Consider the following 22,444-nt stretch of genomic DNA (forward strand, 5'->3'; position numbering starts at 1 on the left):
CCTGGGTGGTGGGGGGGCACATCCACCAGATGTTCTTCTACTACTTTTCTTGTCGCCTTTGCTCCCCTGACTCTAATGTGTTGAATTTGCATCATGCTTGTGATTCTAGCTCCAATCCCTGTTGTACAGATAAAACAAGCATGGCTAGCACTCATTGTAGGTGCATCCCTTCTACCCTGGGACTTTGGGCTGCTGGACAGCGCCCAGCAGGTTACCCTGGGCAGTGTCACCTTGTTCCATGCCTTGGTGATCTGGCATAGCTCCTGCTGCCGAGGTTCCGAGGGGAGTGGAGGGACAGTATAGCAGAGGTTCCGAGGGGAGTGGAGGGATAGTATAGCAGAGGGGTCAAGCTGTGCTCTGAGGAGTGACCTGGGGCAGCTGGGAGCAGAAGCTGGTGGGTGAGAGGGAACCTGCTTGAAGAGAATAACACAGCCTCAACCAGAGATGCCAGCATGCCTTTGGGCCCAAGTGAATAGTGGTTTCGCTTGCAAAAGCAAGCTAGGGTAAGGAGTAGAGTAAGAAGAGAGATGGACATGGAAGTACAGAGGCAGTGAAGGAGCAGAGCCAAGGAACTGGAGAAGTATCAAGCCTGAGAACCCTGGAATTGGGACAGACCCTAGAGACCCTTAGAACAGAATGACATTTGTGTCCTCTAAGCACATGGAGGACGGGAGGGCGAGGGAGGGGGATGGGGAGTGAAAGGAAGAAGACCATTCCATGACTTGGTGTAGCAAGAAGTTTAGAATTAAAAACCTCTTGGTCTGTGTCCAGGTCCAGATCTTTTCTTTTTCTAGTAGTATGAATTTGGATGTGCAGCTGATAAAAATATGGAATGCCCAGTTATATTTTTAATCTAAGTATGTTATAAATATTTCATGGGACATAACATCTACTATAAAGGTATTCATTGTTGATATTCATTGTTGATAACTGATCTGAAATTCAGATGTAACTGCATGTCCTGTATATTATCTGGCAACTTTATACTTCTTGAGTATCCATTTTAGCTTTAATCAAAACAGGATACTCAGGTAAGAATCTTTCAGTTGATAGATACAAAAAAAAAGACAATTAAAATCAGCTTATCTTTTAGATAAGTGGGGATATTTTGGTTTCTTTAGTGGGTAAGTCCCCATGATATGGACTTCAGGTATGGCTAGATTCAGCAACTTGACAGTGTCAACCAAGTCAGGTTCCCCCCCCAGTCCCAGTTCTCTTATTTGCTTCCTGAGCTGACTGCTTAATCTTCATGAAGATTGCCTTATTATTAAAAAAATACTGGTGGCAGAAATCAAGGTAGCAGAATAGAAGGAAAGAGATCACCTCCTCCATCAAATACATCAAAAATGCATCTACATGTGGAACAATCTCACCAAATACCTACTGAACATTGGCAGAAGATCTTATGCACTTAAATATGTAAGAAATACCACCACATAACTGGGTACAACAAAATTAAAAAAAGGAATTGGGACTCCCTGGAAGGTAGGGGAGCGGAAAGATTCCCTTACCCTGGAAACTCCCTGCACTGGCTGGGAGATCAGCCATGACATATAGGGAGTTTCAGAGGCCCAGAGAAGAGTATAGCAGTCAGCTTGCAAGCAGGCAGAAAAGAGAGGCCAGCACAGATGGTCCTGGCCTCCATGCTGCACTTTCTAGTCTGAGATATGCACCTGCTGGTGTATATGGCGGCTGGGTGCTGAAATTTGGGCTTGAGTGGACAGATTGAAGACTGGGAGAGGACTCAGTTTGGCTGTGACATCCTGAAGAATCTAGAGTGTGGTCCTGGCTGCAACTGGGGGTATGCATGGCACAGAGCCAGAGTCCCCCATAGGAGACCCACTGTCAACCTGCATGAAGAGGGAGGCATGGCCTCACCATAGTAGTCTCATTCTCAGCACACTCACAGTGGGTGCAGCTCTATTGCCAGGAACTCTGGGGATGCATAAGTGCTTGTGGGTTCCCCACATGCAGAGATGGGGCTAAAAATCTGAGCCAATTCCCTGTGTCCATGAGATTTAGGTGGATTTATGTGAGCGCAGCACCTGTGGGACACCTAAATAGATTACTGACACTCCCATGGCTGGGGCAGCTTCAGTAGCAGCAGCAACGGGTTTTGTGGGTGTGCACACATGGAGGTAGGGCTGGGGTCTAGGCCAATTCCCAGCACTCCCTTGAAGGGTCCAGGTGCACAACTCTGACAGGTGCTGGCAGATCTGCACCAAGGGCTTTGTGAACAGTGCCCAAAGGACATCCACGCTGACTGCATTCCCATGGCTGAAGCAGCACAAAGGGCAGTGTACTTTGTGAGCACACACAACAGATGACAGGTGACATCACAGAACATATGTCCTTGTCAACAGCTCCTGCAAAGGAATACTCTTCCAGTGGGAGTGCTGCAGTCCCACCTACCTCACATTGTAGCTTAGAACTGCATCTGGGGGCTTCTACTGCAACAACTGGGGAGCAGACCTTGCTCTGACAGTCATAGAGTACAGAGGAGGACCCATCCAACATCCAGTTCAGGCTCTGGTCACCATAACAGTAATCACATCCCCTGTCACAGGGATAACAGCCAGCACACACTGAGGAAAGATGTGGGAGGCATCTGCACCAAAAACAGCCCTTGCACCAAAAATATCAGAATAATGTAGGCTAATAGGAATGTTCCCATGTAAAAACAGCTCTTCAAGACCACAGTAGATAACTGTTTCTCCTAAATTCAGAGTCAGAGAAATATAAATAAAATGAAGAAGCAGAAGAACCATTCCTAATTAAAAGAACAAGAGAATTATCCTGAAAGAACAATGAAAACAGATCTCTCTAGTTTACTAGACCCTGAGTTCAAAATGGAAGGAGCAAAATGGAGGTAATAAAAATACTGAAGGGACCAAGAAAGGTTATTGATAGAAACAGAGATCACTGTTATGAGGAACTAGAAACTATAAAGATGAGCCAATCAAAATTAAAAAACTCTATTGCCAAGAAGAAAACTGAGTTAAAGGTAATAATATAGCAAAATTAATAATGCAAAATGAATTAGTGATCTGAAAGATAGCATAATGGAAATCATCCAATCAGAACAGACAGAAAGACAAAAAAACAAAAGCAATACACAAACTCAATGGGATAATATAATGTATGCCAATCTATGCAGAATAGGGATCCCAGGAGGAGAACAAAGAGAAGAGGGAATCAAAAACATACTTGAAGAAATTATAGCTGGAAACACCCCAAACTTAAAGAAGGAAACATATTCAGGTACAAAAAGCACAGGAGGCCCAAAAGAAGATAAACCCAGACAGACCTATTCCAAGATATAGTATAATTAAAATGGCAAAAGTTAAAGTGAGTATTCTAAAATAAGCAAGAGAAAAACAAAGAGTTAATTACAAGGGAACCCCCATAAGGCTATCAGCTGATTTCCCTACAGAAATGATGCAGGTCAGAAGGGAGTGGCAAGATATATTCAAAGTCCTGGAAGGAAAAAAATCTGCAATCTAGGGTACTCTACCCAGCAAAATGATGATTTAGAATAGAAGGAGAGATAAAGAACTTCTCAGACAAGCAAAAAGAAAATAATACAGCAACACTATACTCCAATAAAGTTTAAGAAAAGAAAAGAAGAGAGTTCCCATTGTGGCACAGTGGAAACGAATCTGACTAGGATACATGAGGACACAGGTTCCATCCCTAGCCTTGCTCAGTGGGTTAAGGATCCGGTGTTGCTGTGAGCTGTGGTGTAGGTCGCAGATGTGGCTCAGATCTGGCATTGCTGTAGTTATGGTGTAGGCCAGTGGCTACAGCTCTGATTTAACCCCTAGCTTGGGAACCTCCATATGCTGTGGGTCTGGCCCTAAAAAGAAAAGAAAAAAAAAAAAAAAAGAAAGAAAGAAAACAAGAAAAAGGAACAGGAGTTCCCACTGTGTTGTGGCAGAAATGAATCTGACTAGTATTCATGAGGATGTGGGTTCAATTCCTGGCCTTGCTCAGTGCGTCAGGGATCTAGCAGTCCTGTGAGCTGTGGCATAAGTCATGGATGTAGCTCAGATCCCATGTTGCTGTAGCTGTGGCTGGCAGTTGTAGCTCTGATTTGACCCCTGAAAAGCAAAAAAAAAAAAAAAAAAAAAAAAGAAGAAGAAGAAGAGGAAAAGGAACAAATAAGAAATACAAAATGGGAGTTCCCGTCGTGGCGCAGTAGTTAACGAATCCGACTAGGAACCATGAGGTTGCGGGTTCGGTCCCTGCCCTTGCTCAGTGGGTTAAAGATCCGGCGTTGCCGTGAGCTGTGGTGTAGGTTGCAGACGCGGCTCGGATCCCGCGTTGCTGTGGCTCTGGCGTAGGCTGGTGGCTACAGCTCCGATTCAACCCCTAGCCTGGGAACCTCCATATGCCGCGGAAGCGGCCCAAGAAATAGCAACAATAACAACAACAACAACAAAAAAAAAAAGACAAAAGACAAAAAAAAAAAAGAAATACAAAATGGAGTTCCTGTCGTGGCTCAGTGGTTAACAAAAGTGACTAGTAACCATTAGGTTGAGGGTTTGATCCCTGGCCTCACTCAGTGGGTTAAGGATCCTCACTGCTGTGAGCTGTGGTGTAGATCTCAGATGTGGCTCAGATTCCACGTTGCTGTGGTTGTGGTGTAGGCCAGTGGCTACAGCTCCAAATAGACCCCTAGCCTGGGACCCTCCATATGCCACAGATGCAGCCCTAAAAATAAATAAATAAATAAATAAATAAAGACAAAATCAACTAGAAAACATGATTTAAAATTGCAATAAATACATACCTATTAATATTTGCCTTAAATGTCAATGGGCTAAATGATCTGACCAAAAGACAAAGAGCAGCAGATTGGATAATAAAAGAATCCACAATATGCTTCCCGCTAGAGATCCACTTTAGGGCAAAGGACACAAATAGATCGAAAGTAAGGAGACAGAAAAAGATATTTCATAGAAATAATAATGAAAAGAAAGTGGGAGTAGCAATGCCCATATGAGACAAACAGAATTTAATACAAAGCCATAAAGAAAGATAAAAAGGACACTAATGATAAAAGGATCAATACAAGATGATGATACTACATTTGTTAGCATATATGCACCCAATATAAGAGCACCTAAACACAAAACAAATATTAACAGAAATAAAGGGAGAAATAAATGGGAATACAATAATAGCAGGATACTTTAACAGCTTATTGATATCAATTGACAAATCTTCCAGACAGAAAATCAATAAGGCAACAGAGATCCTAACAGAACAGTTAGACCTAATTGATATTTTTAGGACATTACACCCAAACTGCTCCTCCCAGAATACACATTCTTTTCAAGTCCACATGGAACATGCCCTAGATAGCCTACATACTAGGACACACAACAAGCCTCAACAAATTAAAGAGAACAGAAAATACTTCAAGCATTTTTTCTGACCATGACAGCATGAAATGGGAAATCAACTACAGAAAGAGAAATGAGAGAATATGATTAAATGGAGCCTAAACAACATGCTACTAAAAAACCAATGGGTCATAGCAACAACAACAACAACAACAACAAAAAGACAAAAAAAACAAAACAAAACAAAAAACCAATGGGTCAATGATGAAATCAAAGAGGAAATTTTAAAAATACCTCCAGACAAATGGCAATGAAAACACAACCGTACAAAATCTATGGCATGCAGCAAAAGTGGACCTAAGAGGGAAGTTCACGTGATACAGGCCTTCCTCAAAAAATAAGAAAAATCTCAAATAAAAATATAACCTACCAACTAAAAGAATTAGAAAAAAATAGAAGAAAATATAAAGTCAGCATAAGGAAGGAAATAATAGAGATCAGAGATTTTTTTTTCTATTTAAAAATAGGAAAAAAAATCAGTAAACCTGAGAGCTGTTTTAGTTTTTGTTTTTTTTTTAATTCTTGGGCCATACCCTAAGCATATGGAAGTTCCTAGGCTAGGGGTCAAATCAGAGCTATAGCTGCTAGCCTAGGCCACAGCCACAGCAACGTGGGATCCAAACCATGTCTGCAACCTACACTGCAGCTCATGGCAATGCTGGATTCCCCAACTCACTGAGCAAGGCCAGGGATTAAACCCACATCCTCATGGATACTAGTCAGATTTGTTTCCACTGTGCCATAACAAGAATGTCCAAGAGCTGGTTTTTTTTGATAGGACAAACAAAATTGACGAACTGCTGGTCAGGCTCACCAAGAAGAGAAGTGAGAGGACCCAAATAAACAAAATAAGAAGCTAAAGAGGAGAAACAAAAACTGATACCACAGAAATTAAAAAAAAAAAAAGAGAGAGAGAGAGAGAATACTATGAATAATTATAGGACAAATCAGAAGAAATGGACAACTTTCTAGAAACTTACAGCCACCAAAACTTAATTAAGAAGAAATAGATGATTTAAGCAGACCAATTACCAGAAGTAAAATAGAATCTGTAATTAAACCCCCCCCCCCAAAAAAAAACCTCCCTGCAAAGAAAGACCCAGAACACAATCATTTCACTGGGGAACTCTACAAACTCACAAAGAACTTTTACTTATCCTTCTCAAACTCTTCCAAAAACTGAAGAGGAGAGAACACTCCCAATGTCATTCTATGAAGCCACCATCTCCCCAATACCAAAACTAGACAAAGACACTACCAAAAAAGAAAACTACAGGCCAATAACTTTGATTAACATAGATACAAAAATCCTCAACAAATGTTAGCAAACCAAATCTAACAACATATGAAAAGGAACATATATCATGAACAAGTTGGATTCATCTCTATGTCATAAGGCTGGTCCAACATACACACATCAATCAATGTGTTACATCACACCAACAAAAGAAAAGACAAAACTATATGATCATCTCAATAGATGCAGAAAAAGCATTTAATAAAATTCAACATCCATTTATGATAAAAACTCTTACCAAAGTGGTGTAGAGGGAACATATCTCAATATAATAAAAGCTATTTATGACAAACCCACAGCCAAAATAACAGTGAAAAGCTGAAAGCCTTCCTGCTAAAATCTGGAACAAATCAAGGATGCCCACTCTCACCACTTCTATTCAACCTAGTATTGGAAGTCCTAGCCCCAGCAATCAGAAAAGAAAAAGAAATAAAGATATCCAAATTGGAAGTAAAGAGGTAAAATTGTCATTACATGCAGATGACATGATACTATTTATAGAAAACCCCGAAGACTCCACACAAAACTACTAGAACTGATAAATTTAGCAAGGTAGCAGGATACAAGATTAACATACAGAAATCTGTTGCATTTCTTTATAGTAACAATGAAATAACAGAAAAAGAAAGTAAAAAAAAATCCCTTTTAAAATCACATAAAAAACATTTAGGAATAAACTTGACCAAGGAGGTGAAAGAACTATAAAACATTAATCAAGGGAATTAAAGAACATTCAAAGGAATATATATTTCATTCTCTTGGATTAGAAGAATTAATATTGTTAAAATGGCCATACCACCCAAAGCAATCTACAGATTTAATGTGATCCCTAACAAATTACCCCTGACATTTTTTTTCACAGAACTAGAACAAATAATTCTAAAATTAATATGGAACCACAAGAGACCCAGAATTGCCAAAACAATCTTGAGGAAAAAGAACAAAGCTGGAGACATAATCCTCCCAGACTTCAGACAATACTACAAAGCTACAGTAATCAAAACAGTGTGGTACTGGCACAAAAACTGACAAATGGATCAATGGAACAGAATAGAGAGTCCAGAAATAAACCCATACATCTATGGCCAATTAATCCTTGACAAAGGAGAGAAGATAGTCTCTTCAAAAAGTGGTGCTGGAAAAACTGAACAGCTACATGTAAAAGAATAAAATTAGAACATTCTCTAACACTATATACACAAATTAACTCATAATGGATTAAAGACCTACATGTAGACCAGATACTATACAACTCCTGGAGGAAAACATAGGCAGAACGCTCTGACATAAATTGCAGCAATATTTTTTTGGAATTTATCACCTAGAGTAATAGAAGTAAAAGTAAAAATAAACAAATAGGACCTAAGTAAATGTAAAAGCTTTTGTACAGCAAAGGAAACCATAAACAAAACGAAAAGACAACCTACGGACTGAGAAAAAATATTTGCAAATGATGCAACTCACAAAAGATTAATTTCCAAAATATACAAACAGCTCATACAGCTTAATATCAAAAAACAACTCAATCAAAAAAAATGATCAGAAGACTTAAATAGACATGTCTCCAAAGAAGACATATAGATGGTCAATAGGCACATGAAAAGATGTTCAACATCACTAATTATTAGGGAAATGCAAATAGAAACTACCCTGAGATATCACCTCACACTGTTCCAAATGGCTGTCATCAAAGAGTCTACAAATGGTAAATGCTCAAGAGGGTGGGGAGAAAAGGGAACCCTCCTATACTGCTGGTGGAAATGTAAGCTGGTGCAGCCACTATGGAGAATAGTATGGAGGCTCCTTTGAAAACCAGAACTACTATATGATGCAGCAATCCCCTCCTGGGCATACATCTGGAGAAAACTCTAATTCGAAAAGTTATATGCACCCCAATGTTCATTGCAGCACTATTTATAATAAGCCAAAACATTTAGGAAGCAACCTAAAAGTCCATCAACAAATGAAAGGATAAAGAAGATGCAGTACACACGTGCACACGCACACACTAGAATATCCCTCAGTCATAAAGAGGATGAAATCATGCCATTTGCAGCAACATGAATGGACCTAGAGATTATCATACCAAGTTAAGTCAGAGAAAGACAAATATCATAGAGATCACTTATATGTGGAATCTAAAATATGACACCAATGAATTTATTTATGAAATAGAAACAGATTCACAAACATAAAAAACAAACTTATAGTTACCAAAGAGGAAAGGGTGGGGGAAGAGATAAATTAGGAGCTTGGATTAACAGATATAAACTGCTATATACAAAACAGATAAACAACAAGGTCCTACTGTATAGAACAATATACTCAATATTTTGTAATAACCTATAATGGAAGATGATAAGAAAAAGAATATATATATATGTATAACTGAAGCACTTTGTTGTACACTTGAAACTAACACAACATTGTAAATCAACTATACTTCAATTTTAAAAAAGGCACCAAAGTAACTCTGTGGGGAAAGGATACAAATGAAGTGGGAACAAATAAACACAAGGAAAGGAATAAGTAACATACATGAAAACTAAAATGAAATGAGCATAGACCTATAAACATGACCTAAAATTACTAAACCTCTAAAACAGTGCTACCCAATGGAAGTATAATTTGAGCCACAGATAAAATTTTAAAATTTTAGTAGCCACATTTTAAAAAGTAATGGGTGAAAATAATTTTGATATTTCAACTAAAACACTCAAAACATTATATATAACTTCAGCATGTAACCAATAAGGTTATTGATGAGAAAAAAGGAATGTTGGACACCAGCTTTAGGAGCTAATACTTTCTCCTTCAGGTCTAGCAGGAAGGAAAAAAACCTATCTTCTTGTTTCTCTCTCAGAAGTGCTGGGCAGCTTTTCCTATTTCTCCAAATATCTCTTCCCTTAAGGCCTTGATTGGGCAAACAATCCACCCCTGAAACCACCCTGATGGTTGGGAATGAGATGTGTTGACTGCCTAAAGCAATCTGGCTTCCTCAAGGCACATGGGCTGGTACAAGACAGAGGTGTTAAAACAGATGCAAGGGCACAGTGATCAATCAACCCAAGGCAGGTTGCTCTAAGGTTAAGGTAAACGAAGACTGCTGCCCAGGGTGTGTCTGTGTGCACGTAACAATGTCAGTTCTTCCCCTCGGACATGTGCATTGACTTTACTTCTTTCCGAACCTGGGCAGGTCTAGGACCCAATCTCAGCTCTGCTATCACAGAACAGAGGTCTCCCTGGGAGACAGTGAGCGGGGCTGCTGTCCTGCCTGTGCCCTGTGCAGGTCCTTGCCCCTCACGGCCCACCTGCATCATGCAGGGATGGTGGTGGTATATATATGTCTGTGGGGGTGGGGGAGGGGCATGATTGTACCAGGAGGGCTCTGGTTGGTGGAGTGAGTTTTGCTGACCTCAGCCTGCAGCTGGGATGACAAGGCCCTGGGGGATGGGCATCTGCTTTGGGGAAAACATGGCTGGAAGGGCAGGTATGGTGGGCTCTGCTCTCCAGCTGGGGAGAGTGACCTAGGGGCAGAGGAGTATGAGAACTGTGCTCCCATCACCCACCCCAGCCCTTGCCTGCCCCTCACCCACCTTCCTCATCAGTGGTGTTCAACAGCAGGCCACAACCTGGCTAAGTTCAGCACAGAAGGGGCACAGCTCCTGGACCTGCCATGGAGAGCCAGCTGGGGATGACTCAGCCAGGAGCAGTTCTAGTTGGCACCGGCCCCAGCAAACGGGCTCACCGTGGGAGTAGGTGCGGGAACACCAGGTCCTTCTAGAGCCCTGTACCTGGGCATCACCTCACTCACAGGCATTATCAATATCAACAGCTAGAAAGCACTTAATAGGCACCCACAGGTATTGTTAATATCAACAGCAAGTACTTAACAGGCACCCACTGTGGACCACACACATTAACCTGATTCAAATTAACCCAGAGGTGACTATTTCAGTGGAACTGTGCGAGTCATCCTAAGCCACACGGTGTAACACGGTGCAGGTGGGGGGGGGGATTCGAACCCAGATTGCTCTGGCATTCTCTGCAGCCCCATTCTTCAAACTTGGACAGATGGTCCCGGTTGTCCTGGACTGGCCTAGCCATGTGTTCACCTTAAGGCTCCTCATACATCTCCCACAGGGCCCCCTGGCTTCCAGCGTGTGTGGGCACTGGGTAAAGAGCACCCCATCACCTAGTGGACACCTGGGCCCTGGCAGACAGGGGGGGGCGCCCAGACTTCCAGAAAAGCCTCCTGCGTGTTGCCCGGCCTAGGGTCTGCTCACCTGGTACGGAGGAGCCGGACACCTCCATTTCCGCTGCACAGAACCTGCCTGGGGATCCCTCTTCAGGGCACTGGCTGGAGGGAGCACCTTGGGCTCCCTGCCCCCTCTTCTCACCCCCTGGGCCCTGCCGGTCCTGGCCCTGCCCCCAGCCCCCATGTGACCAGCGGGCAGGACTAGGAGGAAGCTGCCCAGGCGGAACATTATCAATCAGGTCCAGGCTCCCTGGCTCCTCGGTGCCTCCGGGGATGGTGCGTTGATGGCCGTTCTTGGCCTGCTAAGAGGCTGCCGCAGACTCTGCTCAAGAAATGTTTCCCCAGTGAGGCTGACCTCTGCCAGAAAGGGCTGGGGCTGGGCGGCTCGCGGCGGCAGGCCTGGAGTTTGACTTGGTGCAGAGCGCCCCCTGGTGGGCACAAGCCGGCACTGTCTCCCACGCCCCTGGACAATTGCCTCCTTCACAGCCCCAGCTCTGTACGCATTCCTCCCTGCCTCAGGACCCCCCAAGCCCCAAATCGCCCCACCCTGATCTGCAGCCTCACCTTCTCCGGGCCATGGGCTGCTCGCAGGTGTACGGGATTCCTGGGGCTTCCTACACAGTCTTCCTCTGAGAAGCTGGACTCCGTGCTGCGCTGCTCAGTTCTGTCTTGAGTACCGGGAGGAAGTTGGGGCTGGAGAAGTCATTAGCAGGGGAGGAGCCCTCAGGTTGCGGAGGGAGGAGCTGAACCACTTCCCAAAGTTCCAGCATCACCAAAATCTCCCCCATTCTGTGGATAGGGAAAGAGATCAGAAAGGTTCAGTGCGTTTTCCAAGGTGACGGATTACAAGCGACATCCCTGCGATTTGAAATAAAGGCCAGTTGATTCGAAAGCCAAGGCCAAGGAGGGAAGCAGGCAGATGGCCCTCCATGATCTGCCTCTCAGTGGAGCTCTGGTGGACAGAGAGCCCTCTCTCCAAGGGTGGGCCGGTCTCCTCTTCACCTGGACTCAGAATGGCCCCACTCTTGTTCCTCCCTGATGAATGCAGGGGAGGCCGGCTATGGCCTGGTAGCCTTGGAAAGCCTGATTCGGCATCTGGGCAGAGCCAGGGCTGGGGTAGAAGCTCGGTCAGGCCAGCCTCAGGAAGGTGGTGATGGCAGAGGCAGGTGATCACCCACCCTAAGTATGCGGTAACCTCCCACTGGCCCCTGGAGGCTCCTGGGAGTGAGGCAGGGTGGACCTGGGTGGAGAGGAGTTGCTGGTACAGGTCCTGCTGCAAGGACAGAACTCAGGGCTTTCTGAAGAGCCAGGTGTAGCGTCCTGCTCTTGGACCCTCCTACTGGGAATTGAGTTGGCAATCAGCAAACTAGGCCTTCTCTGTGCTTGAATGGAGGAGGGCTAACTCTCTGTTCAGACCTGCTGGGGGAGGTGGTGGAGCTGGTGTGGAAAGAATAAGGGCATTAGAGTCAAGCAAAGTTGAATTTGAGTCCTGTCATGGACACTTCTTAGCTGAGCCCCTGGGTAAGTTGCACTGTGTCCCTGCACTCCATTCCCCATCTGTAAAATGAGAATAATGCTGCTGACTCCAGGGTCTGTTGTGAGGTAAGTCATGCAAAGAACTCAGCTAAGTGCTCAGCTCTGGTCCTCACACCCCGATGCAGCCAGTGGCACTTAACAGGGATCTAGAAAGGGCTCGTTTCCTCCATCAGCAGCAGCAGCTTTAATTAGGGCAGTATTTGGTTCTCAAACTGGGATTCCTGCACAGTCTAATAAATTGTGCAATTTAATTTAATGTGATAAATTTAAAAATAAGACCATTTTAGAAGGTTTTATACTCAAACACTCTCAGGTGATTTTAGTGCCAGAGTCGCTGTCCGTATTTAAAACCCAATTGGCAGCAGGTGGCAGAGAATCTGGCAGAGAATTTCTTTCATGTGTGGCACTTAGGGCTCTGGTAGAGTGGGTCTCCAGGGGAGCCAGCAGCCCACATGGGGCTTCCTCTTGGGAGAGTTTTGGTGGTGGGGTGACTGGGTGGTGACCCACAACCCTCACCAGGAATTGGGCACCATCAGTGAGCTCACTGGCTTCCATAAAATCAGGGTTCTGTGTAGCGGTTCTGAGGGCTTTAGAAGCCCCCAGAAATCAGGGTGGTCACACAACAACCCTCTAGAGACCTCTGTTCAATGAGCCATTGAACCCTAGCCGTCACAAGCTCAGTCAGAACCATATTGTAAATTGCATTTAATGAAGAATTCTTAGGGGGACTTTTTGTTTTTACGTAGCAAAGTTGTTTTGTTTTTCCAGTTGTTATAAGTTATAAGCATAGGAAGGCTACATACTGTTTTATGGGTGTAAATATTGAAATTGATACTGGAGCTCAGGGATTGTTTCTCCCTTTTTTTCCTGTAATAAACTTGACTCATATTTAATAATAGAGGCAACATTGTTTTTTGAGAAAATGTCAACTGTTAAAGGTTCCTAAAAAGCAATACAGCAGTCTTCATTGTTATTTCCCTAGAGACATCACACTTTTTAACAAATGTATACTAGATGAGTATCCAAAAACAAAAACATTAATCTTACTTGGAGAGAAATCTGCACTTCACACAAGTTTTCTTGCTTTATATAAATCATATTTTCTCTAGCTTAGATTTCCTTTTTAATTTTTCCTTTTTGCACTTTTTGCACTTTTTAATATGCAAAGGCTTTTCATCACTGAGACCACAAAATGACTAATCAGATAGCATTATGATTTAAATCGCCATTTTTATTACTGGTTGTTTTAAGATTGTTTTAAAGCTTGCCCCAGCCTAGGGTTTAGAAAATTTTAACTCCACCAAGTTAGCCTCCCAAACACACCAGGCACGAATTCTTTGATTGAATCACTCAGTTAAGAAAGGTAGTCTTTTCAGCTGTGAATCGCTAATCATCCAATCCATACCAACTGCCATCAAGGTGTCAACTCTTTGTTAGACGCAGAAGCAGCAAAGTAATCACGTTCAAAGGACTAAGGTGGTTATGCTGAAATGCAGATTACCCGGTCCCATCCCCAGTCTGAATATATCCCTGGGAATGGGGCTCCAGTTTGCATCCTGAACACACTCCCCAGAAATCCTGAACCATGGTCTTGCAACCTATCAAACCGCCTCACCTTGGAAAGCAAAAGTCATTGTTTTTCACAAAATCTTGGGAAAGGCTCGGGCTGAAGGGGAAATTCTAAAACATTCTGAAGATCGCCCCAATCTACACTGCTCAGGGAATGGAGAGAGGCTAAACAGGTGAGCACACTCTGGGTGCCCCAATCGTTTCTGCCAATGTGGACAGACCCTTTCTTCTGAAGGTAAAGAATTTGGAGATCTGGACTGAGGAGAGGAGACAGGGTCAACCTACTCAAACCTAGCTGTGTAAAGAACTGTGCTCTCTGACCTCTCCATAGCCTCTCCCTGGGCCACTCGTAGTTCATCCAGCCAGTCTCTCCTGCGGTCTCTACGCAGCCAGTGCTGGACGAGAGTTTCTCCCTCTTTCTGAAGAGGGTTTCTATTATTACTTAGAAGAAACATTGATTAATAAAGGAACTGAGCAATCCTGATTGTAATTTGCAACTATGGGCATAAGATGGCGCTCTCACCACACCATTTCCCCCCCCCCCCATCTTTTTCCCCCCTGCAGCTGCACACTGTTACAGTCTGAGATCTTTCCAGGGAGGGACTCTGTTGGCCTTAGGGGGCTCAGGTGAGTCACCTGCATAGCACCCATGGGAAACACACACTTCTGGGAAATTCAGGGCTGGGACTAGGGTAAGGCAGGTGAGACATCTAGGATGCAAATTTTAAGGAGGCTGTGAGTGCCTCACTTGTCTCATCCTCACCCAGGTCCCAGGCCTGGGGAGTGTGTAAGAGAGGAGTGGCATGGGTGCTGGGGAATGGCCCCTAAGACCTTAGGAGAGAGGATGCTTGCCCCCATAGCACTGGTCAGGTAGGGCCCTCCTCCTAGCTGGGGCACTAAGGCTCCTTGTCACCGGGAGAGTATGGCCAGGATAACCAGATGTGTTTTCTGGGAGGGAATGATGAGGAATGGACAAGGCACTGCCCCATCCCCAATCCCACTCGGAGTCAGAGGCAAGTGTGAGTGTGGGGGCCAGCCACGGAGAGGTCAGCAGGGTGTGGCTGAGCAGAGCACTGCCCTGGAGGCCCCTCTCCTGTCTGCAGTCCAGGCTCGCCCCAGCCTTCCCTGGCTCCCACTGAGATAGAGGAGGAACAGCTGTGTTCCAGCAGAGGCCACCTGCCACCTGGGGGCAGGTGGGTCTCTGCCTGGGGCTGGGTCCTTGGTACCGCAGGTGACACTGAGAAAATCAGTGCAGCCTTCAGTGTGGCCCCTGGAAGCTCTGTGAAGAGAGCTGACCTGGGGCAGGTGGATGAAGACACTGACAAACATTTGGTAAGTCTAAATCATCCATCATTAACTATAAAATAAATGAGTCATGAATTAAGGTGGGGGCAAGAAGAAGAGGGTGAAACTAAAACTACCTATGAAATAATAACCAATACTGAACACAGTAACACAGGTGACAAGTGCGGGGAGAATTAGACCATCCAGACTCCTGAGTGCCTGGGGCTTTAGCCCTGTCCACTAGAGACACACTGTCAGCCACACATGTAATTGAACTTTCTCTAGCAGCTGCCTTAAAAAAAAGGTGAAATTAGTTTAATAATATATTTGATTTAACGCAATATATTTTCCAAAAAAGAAGCAGGTGAAATTAGTTTACTATATTTGATTTAATGCAATATATACAAAATTTTATAATTTTAACATGTAATCAATATAAAAATTGTTATTGAAAAAGCATATACTTTTTTTGTACTAAGTCTTCCAAAATCTGGCATGTACTTTACATTTGTAATACATCTCAATTTGGATGCTGAAATATTTCCATTGGAAATATCTATTTTTAGATTTCACAAAATTTAGAGTTGAAAGAGATGATTTACCTACCCCAATTTTCCCAAACATCTGTAAAAGATTTTTTTTATAGTTGTATTGGGTATCCATTTTAATTTAATTTAATTTTTTTTAGCTTTCTAGGCCCAAGACATATGGACATTTCCAGGTTAGGGGTTGAATTGGAGCTGCAGCTGCTGGCCTGTGCCACAGCCACAGCGACTCGAGATCTGAGCCACATCTGTGACTTACACCACAGCTCATGGCAATGCCGGATCCTCGACCCACTAAGTGAGGCCAGGGAACAAACCCACAACCTCATGAATACTAGTCAGATTCATTTCCTCTGCACCACAATGAGAACTCTCGTTTTTTATTTTAAATTAAAATTAATTAAAATAAATTTTAATTGTTTGTTTGATCCATTTTAAATGTCCAATAGCCACAGGCTAGTAGCCCTACTGTATTGCACAATGAGGTATTAGATTTTTTTAAAGTACGCATGTTAAAATTTTGAATAACAAGTAAAGAATAGAAATAGAATGTATGACTTTCAAACCAGTAGAGGGAGATAAAGACAAAAAAAGGCTACTTAATAAATTCAACAGGAGGAAGGAAAGGAGGAAAAAAAAACTTAAAAAGGAAAATCATGACAGATGGAAACCCCAAAGAAGAAGGTAAAAAACAGGTATAATGAGTGAAATGAGCCAGAAAGACAAAGACAAATACCATATGATATCACTCATAACTGGAATCTAATATCCAGCACAAATGAACATCTCCTCGGAAAAGAAAATCATGGACTTGGAGAAGAGACTTGTGGCTGCCTGATGGGAGGGGGAGGGAGAGGGAGGGATCCGGAGCTTGGGCTTATCAGCCACAACTTAGAATAGATTTACAAGGAGATCCTGCTGAATAGCATTGAGAACTTTGTCTAGATACTCATGTTGCAACAGAAGAAAGGGTGGGGGAAAAATGTAATTGTAATGTATATATGTAAGGATAACCTGACCCCCTTGCTGTACAGTGGGAAAATTAAAAAAAAATTATTAAAAAAAATATATATATATAAAACAGGTATAAATAAAGCAGTAATCATAGTAAATGTAAACAGACTATGCTCACATATTAAAAGATAGAAAAATACTCAGGTTTGATTTTTTTAAAAAACCCACAAATTATAGCTGTAAGCCAAGAGATATACATAAAACATAGGAACACAGAAATATTGAAAATAAATGAGTTGAAAATGATATACCAGCCAAATAGTAGCTTAAAGAGAAAACCTTATAGTAATATTAATATGAGATAAGATATATTAAGGAAGACTTTTTTGAGCATAAAAGGTTGTCAGTACAAGATGATAAAAGGAACAAGTTACAGAAATGCAGACGTCTTGGACCTATAAACACTTAACAACAAAGCTTGAAAGGAGGAAAATAAGCAAACATAAACCTATGACAAATTTATAACCTTGGTGGAAATTTTATGACAACACTCTCAGAAACTGATAGGACAAGCAGAACAATAACAACAATAAGAAAGTAGAGATATAATCATAAGCAATAAGCAAGCTTAACATAATAGATATACATAGAAGACTGACCAGGCAATGTTTATAGCAGGCACCATTTCACAAAGGAAGGTTCAATGAAAACAACAAAACACCCACTAAAGGACCAATATTCTTCAAAGTTCTCTAACTTCAATGCAATAAAATTAGATATCAATAACAAAAAAGACAGCTAAAAATAAAGGACTTACTTTTTTGTTCTGTTTTGCTTTGTCTTTTTAGGGCTGCACCCACGGCGTATGGAAGTCCCCAGGCTAGGGGTCAAATCAGAGCTTAGCTGCTGGCCTATTCCACAGCCATGGCAACACCGGATCTGAGCCACATCTGCTTCCTACACCACAGCTCACAGCAATGTGGGATACTTAACCCACTGAGTGCGACCAGGAATCAAACCTGGGTCCTCATAGATACTAGTCCAGTATCAGTACCACTGAGCCACAATGGGAACTCCAAGGACATACTTCTAAATGCTGAAAAACATGTTAATTTATTGTCTCAAAGGAGATACTAGAATTGAAATTACAAAATGTTTGGAATTGAATGTGACACAAACAACACATTTCAAGACATCACATGTGACTAGCATGATTCCTTGAAGGAAGTTTATGACATTAAATGTGTATGTTAGAAAACAAAATGTTGAAAATTAACTAAGTATTGACTAAAGACATTAAGGAAAAGATGGCATGTTATGACAGTTTTTTTTTTTTTCAGGTTTAGCTTTGAAAGGGGTTGAAGAAATGAGTTCTTCATGTTCTATATAATTTCCAACTGTTGGAAGTCTCCAAAGCTTAGGACAGGGCCCTTTCTCTCTTGCACACTCTCTCAAGTTACCTTGTCCATTTCTACAGTTTTAAAGTATCATCTGATGGGTCCCAATTTGATATTTACAGACTGGGTCTCATCTTTAAGCTATAAGCTTCCCTTCCTCCCTTCCTTCTTTCCTTCCTTCTTTCCTCCCTCCCATTCTTTTGCTGTGCCCTTAGCATAAGGAAATTCCTCAGCCAAGGATTGAACCTGAGCCACAGCAGTAACTGGAGCCATAGAAATGACAACACTGAGTGCTTAATTGCTAGGCCACCAGGGAACTTCAGGCTTCCTTTTCTAACTGCCCTCTTACCTTCACTGCTTGGCATCTCAAACCTAAGATGTCTTAAACTGGTGCTCCAACCTGTCCCAAACTTGCTCTGCCTCTCCACATCAGTAAATGTTACTGCTTTAAGAAAAAAGAGGTCATTCTTATTTCACCTTCTGACTCATTCCATGAGTAAGGCTTCTAGTTACTTCCATTTCTAAGATATATCCAAATCCATCCTTTTCTCTCCATGTATACTATTGTCCCCCTAAGCAGGCTACCGCTATTTCTTGTCTGTCCTTCTACAGAAAACTTCCTCACTGGCTTCCACGCATGCTCCACTGCCTCAGGTTATTTTCTACAGTGCAGTAAATGAGTAAATTGGAAACTGCCATTTCTCTGCTTAAAAGTTTAACATTATTATGTGTCCCATAATGCAAGTCTCAAGTCCAGGCTCCCCTCCAGATCTTAGAAGGGGCTCCCTGAAGGGTCCTTGCCTATTTCTCCACTTCATCTTGTCCTCACTGCTCTCCCCACCCCACCCCCACCCCCCACACTCCCCACACACAACTTGCCAGCATTATGCTCTGGGCACACTGGTCACTTAACTCTTTTTCTGACCCAGAGCCTTTGCACAGGCTATTTCCTCTTTTTGAAATCCTCCCCACATACTCTTAATAAACACATTCAGTTTGTGGAATGAGCAGATACATACTAGCCTGTTAACATGGGGATTTTTTTAATCCTTATTTCATAGCCAAAGCCTAGCGAGATTGAGTCTATTTTTCAAGGCATTTTTGGCTATAAGGACAGAAACCTAATGGTTCCAGCAAAATGCTTGAAATGATCTCTGGCTGGATGATTGTGGGTCACATGGTATCCAGAGTAAAGAATAATTCCATCTGCTGGGCCTTGGTCATGTGTTCATCTGACTGCCAAGGGGTGAGATCAGCTCCTGCCAACCCGTGTGGAGTAAGACTGTGTGGGGAAAGGCTCCCTGGAACAGCTATATTTGTAATAGCCCCAAACAGAAAATCTTCAAAGTGACTGAACCGGGGGATAGTTAAACAGACTGCAGTCCACCCGTGCCATCGAATCTACTGACAATAAAAAGGCACGGGCTATTGCTATACACGGCCATATAGATGGATCTCAAGAATGCTATGCTGGGAGAAAAAAGCCAGTCTCAAAAGGTCACATACTGTTTGACTGTATTTATAAACATTCTCAAAATGACATGATTGTATAAACGGAAAGCAGCCTAGTGGTTGCCAGGGGTTAGGAAATCAAAAGAGCTAGAGGTGAATGTGATGAAATAATTCTGTATCTCAGTGGTTACAGAAATTGACACATGTGATAAAATATCACAGAATGATGCACACTGGACAAATGTCAGTTTTATGGTTTTGATACTGCATTATATTTATGTGAGATGTAGCCATGGAGAGAAATTGGGAAAGTGTATGTGGGACCTCTCTGTAACAATTTTACAACTTCCTGCAAATCTATTATCATTTCAAAATAAAAAGTTTAAAACATAGACTACAAAATAGTGAATACTCACTAAGAGCGACTATATACATTCCTAATCTATTATGTATAAATATAGAAAGTCCTCTTAGGATGTTAAAACTTTACTAATATATATTATTTATCACACTTTTAAAGATTTATCTAAAGATCAAAAGGCAAAACATGTATGATAATTAATGAATATAATTCCCCCTTTCCCACCAAGACGTGGATGTGATACAGTGTCAGGTCTGCACACAGCCCTAAGAAGCCTATCAGCTTACTTTCTCTCCCTGAAAGTCAGCTGCTGTGTTGTTGAAGGTGTGTGTTAAAGTCCAATGAGTGATAAGAGGCCATCAGGGGAAAGAGAGGCTGCCAGGATGACCAAGGCAGCAGTCATGTGACTAAAGCTTCTTGGATATTCCAGCCCCTCCAGACCCCAAGTGAATGCAGGTGGCAGCCCCCAGCCCACACCATGTGGAGCAGAACCACTCAGCTGAGCCCTGCCTGCTTCCTGTCCCACAGAATCATGAGATGCAATAAAGAGCTGTTATTTTAAGCCACTATATTTTGTCATACAGCGGTAGATATTGGAAATGCTCTCCAATATAACTTGGGAAAATTTAGTAATTAAATTATTGAGCACCTCTGAGGTTAGGGTAGAGGCTACAAAATGAAGTCCCTGACTCAAGAGCTCACAGACTAGAAAAGCAAGAGTCAACTCTAAAAGCAATTTGCAGAATGAATGAGCAGTGGGAGAAGTGTGGAGTGCTGTCCGCGGCAGGGGAGGAGAAAGAATCCTACCCCAGAAAGGCAGAAATGGGGATAAGAAGTAAAATATTGAGAGTTCCTGTCATGGCACAGCAGAAACGAATCCGACTAGGAACCATGAGGTTGTGGGTTTGATCCCTGGCCTCTCTCAGTGGGTTAAGGATCCGGCGTTGCCATGAGCTGTGGTGTACGTCGAAGACACAGCTCCAATCTGGCATTGCTGTGGCTCTGGTGTAGGCCAGCAGCTACAGCTCCAATTAGACCCCTAGCCTGGGAATCTGTATATGCCAAGGGTACGGCCCTAAAAGGACAAAAGACAAAAGACAAAAGACAAAAAAAAAAAAAAAAAAAAAGTGAAATATTGCCCACCAGGCGTTCCCATTGTGGCTCAGCCAGTTACCAAGAAAAACATTGCCTGCCATATTAGGAAACAAAAGAAGTCACAGTCAACAGTGATTGCAGTCACCTCCAAGGGTGAGCCAGTGAGCCCTGAGGGAACTCAGGATGTGAAAACACAGGATTCTGGCTGAGGTGCATATCAAAGAAATGATTTCAGTGAGCCCAGACCTTTGCATTTTCTCATACACAGAAAAAGCACTAAATTCCTTTTTTTTTTTTTTTTTTTTTTTTTTTTGCTTTTTAGGGCTGTACTTGCGGCATATCGAGGTTCCCAGGCTAGGGGACTAATCAGAGCTACAGCTGCTGGCCTACGCCAAAGCCACAGCAACATCAGATCTGAGCTGCGTCTTCGACCAGAGCTCATAGCAATGATGGATCCTTAACCCACTGAGTGAGGCCAGGGATCAAACCCGAAACCTCATGGTTCCTGGTCAGATTCGTTTTTGCTGTGCCACAATGGGAACTCCAGAAAAAGCACTCAATTCCTAACTTGAGATGTCTGGTTTTCCATTAAAGCTAATCTTTTGTTCCTACTACCTGCCCTTTGTCGCAAAAATTCTACCAATCCTAGCTCCTCCCTGCTAAGGTCCTGAGCAGTTTTCTCAGGGTTACTTGGGATGCTGCCTTTGGGGCTTAGGTCCTCAGTTTTGTCCACTGAATGAAAGGTAACTCTCAACTTGTAGGTTGTGCGTATTTTTTTAGTCAATAGTGACAAGCTATCTCCCCCTTGCTCCACACAGCAATAACTACTAGGGAAACTTCGTGACATTTCCCTCTAGGATCTGAAGTGGATGGATTTTGCCATGGATGCAATAACAATGCCGATTATAGGTAATGCCCCAAATTTACCATGTGCTGGGTGCTGTGAACCCTTACTGTTTTCCTCAGAACCACTCATGAAAAAGGGTATTGCTAGGGTCCTGTTGTACGGACGAGAAAGCTGAGGCTTAAATAGCTGAAATGACTTGCCAAGATCAGGCAGCTAACGAGGGTTGGAGTCAATATTCAAAACCAGGTGCTCTGATCCCAAAGCAGGTGCTTGCTGCCATGATGCTGCCCCTCTGCTTTTTAACCAAATATTTTATTTTTTATTTTTTTGCTTTTTAAGGCTGTACCCTTAGCATATGGAAGTTCCCAGGCTAGGGATTGAATCAGAGATACAGCTGATGGTCTACGCCATAGCCACAGCCACAACAACTTGGGATCTGAG

The 22,444-nt window shown here is 42.8% G+C and overlaps 1 protein-coding gene across 6 annotated transcripts in view; it reads right to left on the reverse strand.

Moving 5' to 3' along the window:
• ARHGAP22 (Rho GTPase activating protein 22) overlaps window positions 1-11,999 on the reverse strand; it is a 217,856-nt gene extending 205,857 nt beyond the window's left edge. For 2 of the 6 annotated variants that reach the window (XM_021073078.1, XM_021073079.1), the window contains exon 1: window positions 11,528-11,757. The gene's annotated coding sequence lies outside the window, so the exon portion shown is untranslated. Of the gene's footprint in view, window positions 1-10,991; window positions 11,444-11,527 lie in introns of those variants that run through there. The other 4 variants (XM_021073072.1, XM_021073075.1, XM_021073073.1 and 1 more) reach the window with 4 other exon arrangements.

This window comes from Sus scrofa, chromosome 14, assembly GCF_000003025.6.
Source record: "Sus scrofa isolate TJ Tabasco breed Duroc chromosome 14, Sscrofa11.1, whole genome shotgun sequence".
Taxonomy (NCBI): Eukaryota; Metazoa; Chordata; class Mammalia; order Artiodactyla; family Suidae; genus Sus; species Sus scrofa.